This window comes from Triticum dicoccoides, chromosome 1A (genome assembly GCF_002162155.2).
Source record: "Triticum dicoccoides isolate Atlit2015 ecotype Zavitan chromosome 1A, WEW_v2.0, whole genome shotgun sequence".
NCBI classification, from domain to species: Eukaryota; Viridiplantae; Streptophyta; class Magnoliopsida; order Poales; family Poaceae; genus Triticum; species Triticum dicoccoides.
This window is the reverse complement of record NC_041380.1, coordinates 185,066,283-185,077,667: the sequence shown is the minus strand read 5'-3', so window position 1 is coordinate 185,077,667 and position 11,385 is coordinate 185,066,283.

The following is an 11,385-nucleotide window of genomic DNA, read 5'->3' as shown; positions in this document are numbered from 1 at the left end:
AACCGACCCTCGTGGTCAGGTTGATCGTGCTCCGGCGTGGTCAATAACCCCTCGGAAGTTGGTTTAGCATTTGCTACGGCGCGACGTCTCGCACATTCGTAGTCGGATCATCAAGGTCGACTCCCACCAAAAACGATAGCCACCATCTCATCGAAACATCGGGACACCTTTGCCTCTATCAACGGGGTAGAACGGAGAGAAACCACAACAAGAAACACGAGAGGAAACACTAAACTGACATGAATAAGTCACACATGGGCTCGGTGCTCGAGTACATAGGTAGAGATACACGAATCCACGGACAACTAAGGATGATACACGGTAACCGCTCTTCTCCGTAAGGAGGTGTTGATGGGGCCGCCCAAGAGGGGTCTTGATGTTCTTCTCCGCAAGGAGGTCTTGTATCCGCTTGGGGGATCTTCTCCGGTGGAGGCTCGAATCTCCGAGGAGAAGGTAACCAAGTGGATGAGCAAAGCTCTCTCACAAATATGAGCTAAACAATTGCTAACCCTAACTAGAAGGAATAGGAGGTCTATATATAGTCTAAGTGCAAATGGGGGCGAAAGTAGGAGTACATGGGCCTCGGTCCCGAATCTGGACGCAGCTAGGTACCGGACGTCCGCTGGTGGCCGGTCATCCGGTGTCTCAGGAGCGGCCGGTTGTCTGGTGTCCTCCGGACGTCCGCTGGTTCTGCTCTATGATGGGGGTGCGGGACGTCCGAAAATGTCGGACTTCCGATGATGTTGGTTCGGATGCAGGTGCGCCGGTCGTCCGGTACGGACCGAACGTCCGCTCGTTTGCTGCAGGTGCAGGGGCACCGGTCATCCGGTCTGGAGCGGACGTCCGCTCGCTGGGGCTCGGCTGATGCTTCACGCGCCGGACATCCGGTCCCGGCCAGTCGTCCGGTGGCTGGGACTTTTCCTTCAGCCCTCCTTCTTGTCCGTCTTCTCGTCCATCTTCCTCTTTTTCTTGTCCTTGCTCCTTAGCTTCTCCATGGTACCTGAGTATGCACGAAGTATCCATATGAGGTAGTAGCCATGCTTCATGTGCATCGAAGTGGAATTGCGAGAGGAGAGATGTCACCTCGGTTTCAAGAGCTCTTGCACGTGATCGAGTCATGGGTCCACTAGGCACTTGATGAGGCGATGGTAGGTCCATGGGGATGACCTTGGGATGCTCCACAACATCTCCCCTCCCTTGGGGAAGATCCGACCTCGGATCGAAATCCTCATCACCATGGTACGGGGAGAGATCTTTGACGTTGAAGATGTCGCTCACGGAGTACTTGTCACGTGGGATGTCGATCTTCTATGCGTTGTTGTTGTAGCATGCAAGCACCTTGAATGGTCCATTGGCTCATGGTAGTAGCTTGGACATGCGTTAGTTGGGGAAGCATTCCTTGTGAAGGTGTAGCCACACAAGATCTCCAATGTTGAATATCATGTGATTCTTATTGACGTTGAGCTTGGTCGCGAGTCATTGTACTTGGAGCTCAATGGTGTGCCTTGTGTCTTCATGCATCTTCTTGAGGTGGGTTGCTCAGTCACTCGCGTCCATGTTTGTGTGCTCGGGGAGTGGTAGAGGTAGGATGTCCAATGGGGACAACGGGTTGAAGCCGTAGACAACCTCGAAGGGGGACTTGCCGGTAGTCGAATGTCTTGCGCGGTTGTAGGTGTACTCGGCGATGGGTAAGCACTCGTCCCACTCCTTGATGTTCTTCTTGATTAGCACGCGAAGAAGGGTGGAGAGCGTGCGGTTTGTCACCTCCGTTTGGCCATCGGTTTGTGGATGATAGGCCGGGGAGAATAGAAGCTTGATTCCGAGCTTGGCGCATAAGGTCTTCCAAAAGTAGCTCAAGAACTTGATGTCACGGTCCGAGACGATAGTCTTTGGCACACCATGTAGACGCAATATTTCCCTACAAAAGAGATTAGCAACATGTGAAGCATCATCTATCTTGTTACAAGGAATAAAATGTGCCATTTTTGAGAAACGGTCCACAATGACAAATATAGAATCTTTCCCATTGCGAGTCCTAGGCAAACCAAGTACGAAGTCCATGCTAATGTCTTCCCATGGTTGGTATGGAATCGGTAGAGGCATATAGAGGCCATGAGATTGAGCTTTGGACTTAGCTTTGCGGCATGTCGAACATCGGTTGGTGAAGCGATTGACGTCCCAAAACATCTTTGGCCAAAAGTAGTTCTTCGAGAGCGTGGCGAACGTCTTGTCACGTCCGAAATGTCCCATTAAGCCTCCTCCATGTGATTCCTGCAAAAGCAACAAACGAAGGGACGACTTGGGGATGCAAAGTTTGTTAGCTCTCATAAGATAGCCGTCTTTGATGTAATAGCGTTCCCAAGATGCATTCGACAAACACTTGGCATAAGGAGTGGCAAAAGTTTCATCATGCTCATACAAGTCATTGATATGCTCAAAGCCAATGACATCTAACTCAAGTTGCGTGACAAGCATGCAAATGCGGGAAAGGGCATCCGCTATGATGTTTTCTTTACCCTTGATGTACTTGATGAAATAGGGAAAAGACTCAATGAATTCACTCCATTTAGCATGACGCTTGTTCAACTTAGTTTGACCCTTAAGATACTTGAGAGTCTCATGATCGGTATGAATGATAAACTCATGGGGACGAAGGTAATGTTCCCATTCATGTAAAACGCGGACTAAAGCATATAGCTCTGTGTCATAGATGGGATAATAGAGTTGCGCTCCGGAAAGTTTCTCACTAAAGTAAGCTATGGGGCGCTTCTCTTGCGTTAACAAACCTCCTATGCCATTACCAGTAGCATCGCAATGAATCTCAAAAGGTTTGTCGAAGTTGGGTAAAGCAAGCACGGGAGCATGAGTAAGCAAATTCTTAAGCTCATTAAATGCGGTATCTTGGGATGGTCCCCAGACAACCGGCGCATTCTTCTTACTCAAAGCATGCAAAGGCGAAGCAATGGTGCTAAAATGCTTCACAAAGCGATGATAGAAATCCGCAAGACCAAGGAAACTACGCACTTGATGCAAGTTGGTTGGTTGCGGCCGAGTCTTAATAGCATTGATCTTGGACTCATCTACATGAACACCCATAGAAGAGACAACAAAACCCAAGAAAACGAGCTTATCAACACCAAAAAGGCATTTCTCCATATTTGCATAGAGACGCTCTTTCCTAAGAGTTTGCAAAACGGTGCGGACATGGGTGACATGCTCTTTGATACATTTGCTAAACACAAGAATGTCATCGAAGTAAACCACAAAAAATATACCAATGTAAGGGCGAAAGACATGATTCATAAGGCGCATAAAAGTGACTGGTGCTTCCGAGAGACCCATAGGCATGACTAACCACTCATACAAACCAAATTTAGTTTTGAAGGCGGTTTTGCATTCATCGCCCTCTTGTATGCGGATTTGATAGTAACCACTCTTAAGATCAATTTTGGAAAATATAGTGGCACCACTAAGCTCATCTAGCATATCATCTAGGCGTGGAATGGGATACCTATAACAAACGGTGATAGCATTGATAGGACTACAATCGAAGCACATGCGAAAACTACCATCACGTTTTGTTACAAGAATGACCGGAATGGCACAAGGGCTCAAACGTTCACGCACATGTCCATGGTCTATGAGATGCTTTACTTGCCTTTGAATTTCTTTGGTTTCTTCGGGGTTGACGCGGTAGGGAGCTTTGTTCGGAAGTGGTGCTCCGGGGATGAGGTCGATGCGGTGCTCAATGCCTCGTAGTGGAGGTAGTCCCGGAGGTAGCTCATCAGGGAAAACATCTTGAAATTCCTGCAAAAGAGAAGATAACACTAGAGGAAGAGTCTGAGATGTGTTAGTTTGTGGTGCATTGTCCTTGCACACGAGGACGTAGTGTAGGACACTAGATGGGTTCTCACACACTTCTCTCATCTCATGTTTGGTGGCAAATAGAACTAGGTTCTTGTTTTCGCTCATCGTGGAGGCACTCAATTTGGGCTTGTGGCGCTCACTCTCTTTTTGGTCGCTCACTCTCTCACCATTCTCTCCATGATGGGTGGCTTGCTTATCGGCGATCACTTGGCTTGGAGACATAGGGCGTAACACAAACTCCTTTCCTTGCATCTTGAAGCTATAGTGGTTTGTACGCCCATTGTGGACTACTCCTCTATCGAATTGCCATGTCCGTCCAAGGAGAAGATGACAAACAGTCATTGGGATGATGTCGCACTCCAAGGTGTCTTCGTAGGCGCCAATTTTTAAGGAGACTTGTACTCGGTGCTCGACTTGGATAGTACCGGAGTCACTAAGCCATTGCACTTTGTATGGATGTGGGTGCTTCGTCTTGGGCAATTGGAGCTTGGAGCAAAGTTCTTCACTTGCGAGATTGTGACAACTCCCTCCATCGATGATGACCTTGACGGATCGTCCATTGATGCCGGCCTTGGTGTGGAATATGTGGCATCGTTTCTCTTCTTCTTGGTGATGTTGGAGAGTGATGACTTTGGAGACAACAAGTGTGGGACTTGAGTCTTCATCACAAAAGACTTGTTCGTCTTCATTGTTCACTTGGCGGTGCATGGCGACTTGCTCAAGGGCTTCCATTTCTCCTTCGCTCATGGAATCATAAGTGCCATCGTCTTTGAAGATCATGGTGCGCTTGTTGGTGTACTCATAGGACTTGTGGCCTCGGCCGCCGCAAGTGAAACACTTGAAGGAACTCGTCTTGACGGTCTCATCGGTAGGGGTTGATGATGATGAAGCTCTCGGCTTGAAGTTTCTCGTATTAGGATTGCTTGTAGTTGGCGAAGCTTTCTTGGAAGTTGACTTGTCGATGTTGGAAGTAGAGGGTCTTATAGTCAGTGTTGGAGTCGTTGAAGCTTGGTTATTGGAGAAGCCGTAGGACTTGGATGAGAACTTGGCATACTTGAAATCATCTTGCACTTGACGTTCCGCTTTGGTAGCTTGGTGCACTAGCTCGATGAGATTTGAGTATGGTTGGAAGTCGGCGATCTTCTTGATAGGATGATTGAGTCCATTCAAGAAACGTGCCATTGTTTGCTCATAATCTTCCGTCACATTGGCTCTTATCATTGCAATCTCCATCTCCTTGTAGTATTCTTCAATGCTCTTGGTTCCTTGCTTGAGTTGTTGGAGTTTCTTGAAGAGGTCGCGGTTGTATTAGTTAGGCACGAAGCGTGCTCTCATGACATCCTTCATTTGTGCCCATGTACTGATGGGTGGTTCACCTCTTGCCTTGCGGTGCTTTATGATTTGTTCCCACCAAATGAGGACATAGTCTTGGAACTCAAGGGATGCCATCGCGATCTTCTTCTCTTCTTCATAATTGTGCAAACGGAAGATCTTGTCAACTTTCAATGCCCATGAAAGGTATTCTTCGGGATCGTTGCTTCCGTTGAACTTGGGCATGGTGAACTTGAGCTTGCCGTAGCGTTTCTCTTCATTGTGTTGGGGTTGGGTATGATGACGCCCATGTTGTAGATGATTGTTCAACTCGTGGTGCTCTTGATGCGGAGGGTTGTCAACCTCGAGTTGCTCTTGTCGCGGAGGATTGTCAACCTCTTGTTGCTCTTGTCGCGGAGGATTCCCATTGTCTTCATGCTCTTGATGGACTTGATGGTCTTGGCGAGCTTGTGGAGGAGTGTGTCGAGCTCGAGGAGGAACTAGACGATGCATGCGAGCTTGAAATCGTCGTTCTTGAATTTCTTCGCGAAGTGCTTCCTCTTGTTCACGGGCTTGTCGGCCTCGGTCGGCAACGGCTCGACTCGAATCGCGTAGAGCTTGTTGCGCCTCAAGAGCTTGAGCATCACGGAGTTGTTGTTCTTGACGTTGTCGATGTTCTTGCGGTCCGAGACTATGGTTTTAGGCACACCATGGAGACGCTAAATTTCCCTACAAAAGAGATTAGCAACATGTGAAGCATCATCTATCTTGTGGCAATAATAAAATGTGCCATTTTTGAGAAACGGTCCACAATGACAAATATGGAATCTTTCCCATTTCGAGTTCTAGGCAAACCAAGTACAAAGTTGATGTAGGGTAGAACCCTAATCGCCCAACCTTTCACGAAAGGAGCGGGTGCCGCGAAGAACGTGAAGAACCCGAGGAAGGAAACGAGGGAAAACACAAGGGGAAACACGAGAGGAACACTCAAACTAACAAGAACAAGTCACACATGTGCTAGATCCTCGGGTACATAGAACGGTACACGAATCCACGGACAACTAAGGACGATATAAAGGGTAGCCGGTTCTTCTCTGTGAGGAGGTCTTGAATCCACAGGGGGATCTTCTCCACGAGGAGGTATTGAATCCAAGTGGATCTTCTCCGAAGAGGGGCCGCGGTCTCTCTCGTGGAGTAGATCCGGGTGGATGAGCGAAGCTCTATCTCTGAGTATGAGCTAAACGAACGCTAACCCTCAAATGGTGGAGGTGGAGGAGTATATATAGTCTAGGGCCACGAATGGGTAAGTGAGGGGCAAAACAGGTACATGGGCCTTGGCCAAGAGACTCTGCTCGCAGGCAGGCCGGAAGTTCCGGGTAGGGACGGAAGGTCCGGGCTCCGGAAGTTCCGTGTGGGTTCAGGTGTAAGCCGAGAGTTGGCGCGGCGTAGGCTGTGCTGGAGTGGCGAGGGCCGGAGGTTCTGCGCTGGCCGGAAGGTCCGGAGGCCGGAGGTTCCGGGGTGTGGCCGGAAGGTCCGGGCCTGGCAGAAACTCTGCACAAGTCTTGATGTCGGCTGTTCCTTCTCCTTGAGTCCTTGATTCCTGAGAACATGTAGTGTCTTGGCATTAGGTAGCAACCATGTCACGGAAGAAAGGAAAGGGAAAGGACTTAGGAATGAGTTCACCTTGTGTCCAAAGAGATTGAGGTCTCGTCATAGTGTACATGGGGATGATCGTAGGATGCTCCGCATCATCTCCCCTCCCTTGGGAAAGATCCGACCTCGGATCATGATCCTCATCACCAAGGAAACGGTCGTTGTGGATGGACTTGTAGATGGAACGAGTTGAAGACATTGCGCAATCCAAGTACTCCAAGGTGTCGCCGGAGTGGTATACATGCAAAAATAGCAAACACAAACAACACTCGGAAATACAATGGTTAGCGCACACAAAGTGTCCATCATGTAAGAAAGAGTCTGTGCGGCAAGATTGTTTGTGACAAAGCGCATGGAGCTTAGTAAGATGATATAGAATGATATGCAAAGCATTAATGGGAGCAAAAGCATTCATTGTGCACACAAATGTGTTGTGAATATGGTCAATGCAACCACGGTGCAAAATGATGTCATAATGGGACGGTGTATCAAAATCATGAACATGGCAATGGATTCTCAATATGAATGAGTTATCATGCTATTGATTGTAGGCCATATGATCATGATGTATGAATATGCCATCAAGAAAGATCACAACAAATATGCTAAGAAAATGCACAAGCTCATATATCATGGATGACATGGGGATACAAGATGCAACAAGGCAATCATAATGTGAGTCAATCCATGCATAAGATGCAAATTTGTTATGGGTGGTGTTGTACCATAGCTCAATGTTGTGGTAGAAGTGGTGGTCCGATGGTGAATCCACTAAGTCCGAGCACTCCTCAACTTGAATGTCCATGGAGCCAATCTCCCATGTCGCTCCTCCGTTCACGAGATGTATCATGTAGACAACAAGAAGGAGACAACAATGAAAGAGTGACCCATCCAATATGCGTAATTGAGAATGTCTCAAAGGGAAGGAGTTCACCTTTAGGAGATTCTCGCAAATGTTGGTGTTGCACATCGTGTATGCCTTCACATGACCAAATTGTCTCATGACGGTATCGCCTTGTGAATCCTTCAAAATGAAAGAACATGACAAACACTTGGAAAAACAAATGAGGTTAGCGGAGATGCAAAACCTATCATTCGTGTGGTAAGATACCCAACAAGTGTATGAATCGTGCTCATCATAAGAAAGGACAAGGGAGCATATCATAGTATGGACACATATGATGCGAGAACAACCAAATACAATAGGCGCAATCAAGCAAGCATGCATCACAAGTAATATGTCCAAGTCTCCATGATCAATAAGCATAGCAAGTTGGCACTCAATACAAGGGGATATGAGAGGTGCCACTAATGGAGACAAGAGACAATGATCAAGACAAATCATGTGAGAGGAACGAGCATATATGTCATCAACCCAAGAAAGCAAGTAAGAATGGAACATGGGTGATGCGACAAAGAAAGCAATCATATGAATCAAGGCAAGCAAGCTAGTAGTGCGAAGATGCAACATACTAGAAGGAATCATGTCAAGTATGTCATGTGTGCAAATGGTAGTCATGAATAATGCGCAAGACATATCACAAGCATGAAGGCAAGATATGAGCAAAATATCATCAATGTATTGGTGAGAGGCCATATGTAAATAGCAACGGGACATCATGACTCTCCCAACACAACAAGCATCAATAGCACGAGGTACATGATAAACATGGCAATAGCAACAAGGATCTCCACCAAGCATCGAAATACACATAGGAGAAGCATAATGGTGAATCATGGGTAGATGCAAGCAAGGGTCACAATTGCATGGCAAAGGCATAGGAGCAAGCATAGCGTGCAAAGTGAACACGGTAAGATGAGCATGAAGCAACAAGCGGTATATAGCCCATAGCCGTGTGAGAGCCAACTGAAAGAGATGCGTGTAGTCGTTACGCAAAGAGAATGGTGGTAAGGATAGTCAACGGGATCCCAAGTCATCTTTGCTCTCAAGAGCTCGTTTCGTCAACTCTTGGGATTGAGAGGTTGACGAGTATACGTGAGTACCTACACAAAACAAAGACAAAGGGAAAATTGTGTGTGCATGGTAGATGTACACATCATCCATCATGATGCGCACGTGGTTGTGTTGGTTAGCACAACATATCCAATGCTCAAATAAATGAGATGCGTGATATAGAAACATGTCATCCATCATGATAGGTTTGTTGTTATGTATAGCATAATGGAGACTCAAATTGTGTAATGCATCACAAGAAATATGTAGAGCATTTATTCATGGAATGCATACGGTGCAAGCAATTATGAGAATCATGCAATGTATGGAATGCATCAAAATCTCTTAATATATATGAGGAAACTATGGGAGTCTCCTCATGATCTTTAATGGAAACATCACACGGAGAATATTGACAACATCCAAAACAATGTATATTTGGAACAATGTGATCATGGCATGGCATAGTAGATGAATTGCACAAATCATGTAAAGGAATCATGGCAATATCATCACATGAAAGACAAAGGCCAATGACCATCATCTCGTCATCTATGCCATAAGTGCAAATGGGATTGATTTTAATGGGGCATGCATAGTTACTATGTTGAGATTGAAATGATGCAATATGCGTTATCTCACTCATAGCATATGACAAGGTTAATGGATTGTCAAACATGATGTGACCAAAAGAATTTTCACATGATATCCTATGGAGCATAGCATCACAACTAGGCAAATCAACATGCTCATCATCATATTTATCATAAATAGGTAAGTCATGACATGAAGAAGTCGCACTAGCATGAAGCATGGGTATAGGTGTGTCAACATCATGCAAGAAATCATTCGTAAAATAGTCCACTAGTGGGACAAGAGAAGCACCATCACCTATGTTGCCTTTGGAGCATCGCTCATGTGTTGTAGGTGAGGTGTCGAAGACCGAGTCGTGGTCATCTTCATCTTGATGGAACCATGTGGGGGGTGCATCATCGTCCACCATGGCCATCATTGTCTCCATTGGAGGTATGGACACGTCGAGGGTAGGCATGTAGTCATGTAGGAGACCTAGCACCAAAGAAGAAAACACACTAGGAGTAGAGGTTAAATCATTAGAAATCAAAGTGGCCTCACATGTCGTGTCAACTACCTCACCCACTAAGTGTTGTGGCTCACTCACTCCCTCTCGGATGCTCTCACTCATATGGTTGGTGGAGTCACTCAAATGGCTCTCAACCTCACATAGGATGTGTGGCATGCTCTCAAGTGTGGGGCTAGTGGTGGTCACACTCATTCTCTCATAGGAAATGCTCTCAATGTCACGTAGGGTGGAGTCGCTCATGTCACTCATGTGGTGGTGGCTCTCCTCACATGGCAATTGGGGCATCTCGTCACATGTCATTGTCGGAGAGATGTAGGTGCAAATGTCTCCATGCTCAATCATGTCGTAGTCATAGCCATGGATGAAGACCGAAGATGGCACATCATCACTCTCCTCTGAGACCAAAGATAAGGTCTCATGTGCGGTCTCGTAGCTTGACTCGGAGTATGAGTCCAATATGGGCGCCGTCGTCATGTTGTTGAAGAGGTTCATGCTCGTCGCCATTGTCGAAGGGGATGGCCCTAGCTCGACCGTCTTTGTCGCCGTCTTGTTGTTGGAGGCCCATATGATGTGGCACCTCATAGCTCGTCTCCATGACCGAAGGGAATTTCCCATGCTCGGTCATCTTCCTTGAGGGGCTTCTAAAGATGGAAGTGTCGCCCTCGCTTGTACGTGGTCGCCTTGTAGTTGAAGGTGTCGATGTAGGCAAACTCATGGGGAGTAGGCGAAGATGTCGTACGTCCAAAGGCGAAGATGCCGAAGTGGTTGGTGTAGCCGAAGCTCCGTCTTGGTGGTGCTCGTCTCGCGGTCTTCTCTTATGGTCATGATGTTTGGACTTGGCGTGAAGTAGGGCTTGTTGGGACTTGTGCATTTGCTTTTGGCGAGCATCGTCATGATGATTGTGTCGTTGTCGCACTTGAGCTCGTAGTAGATGTCGTTTGTCATCGTCGTGCACATGTTGCTTGGAGGTGACATGCCCTCATGACGAGATGGATCACGAACGTGATGGTGGTCGCCATGGAGTTGTGGACGTGGACGACTTGCGCTTGTGTCGCTTGGGCGCTCCGAAGAGGATCGATGTGCTTGCCGCCGCCTTGAAGATGACGAAGGGGAAGTAGACTTGATCAAGGCCCGAATCTCCTCCATCCTTGCATCTTGCTCCTCCTTTTGTGCGGATAGCTTGTTGTCGATGTAGTCCCTTTTCCTCGCTTTGGAGTGGCGAATGTCAATGGAGAGGTTCTCGATGCGCTCTCGCAATCTTGATTGTGTGCCTTGCATTTGTCGTTGTAGATCGAAGATTGACGCTTTGGTGATGTAGTTGTTCACGCCGCCGTTGTTGTGGAAGACCGGAGATTAAATGCCTTGCCTATCCATCACAAGATTCGAGCCAATATGAGTGGAGAATGAGAAGAACGAATACCAAATGTACCTTGACCGAAGTTGAAAGTGGATCAATGATCACTCCAATGTGGACAAGGAAATAGCACAATTGGTACCA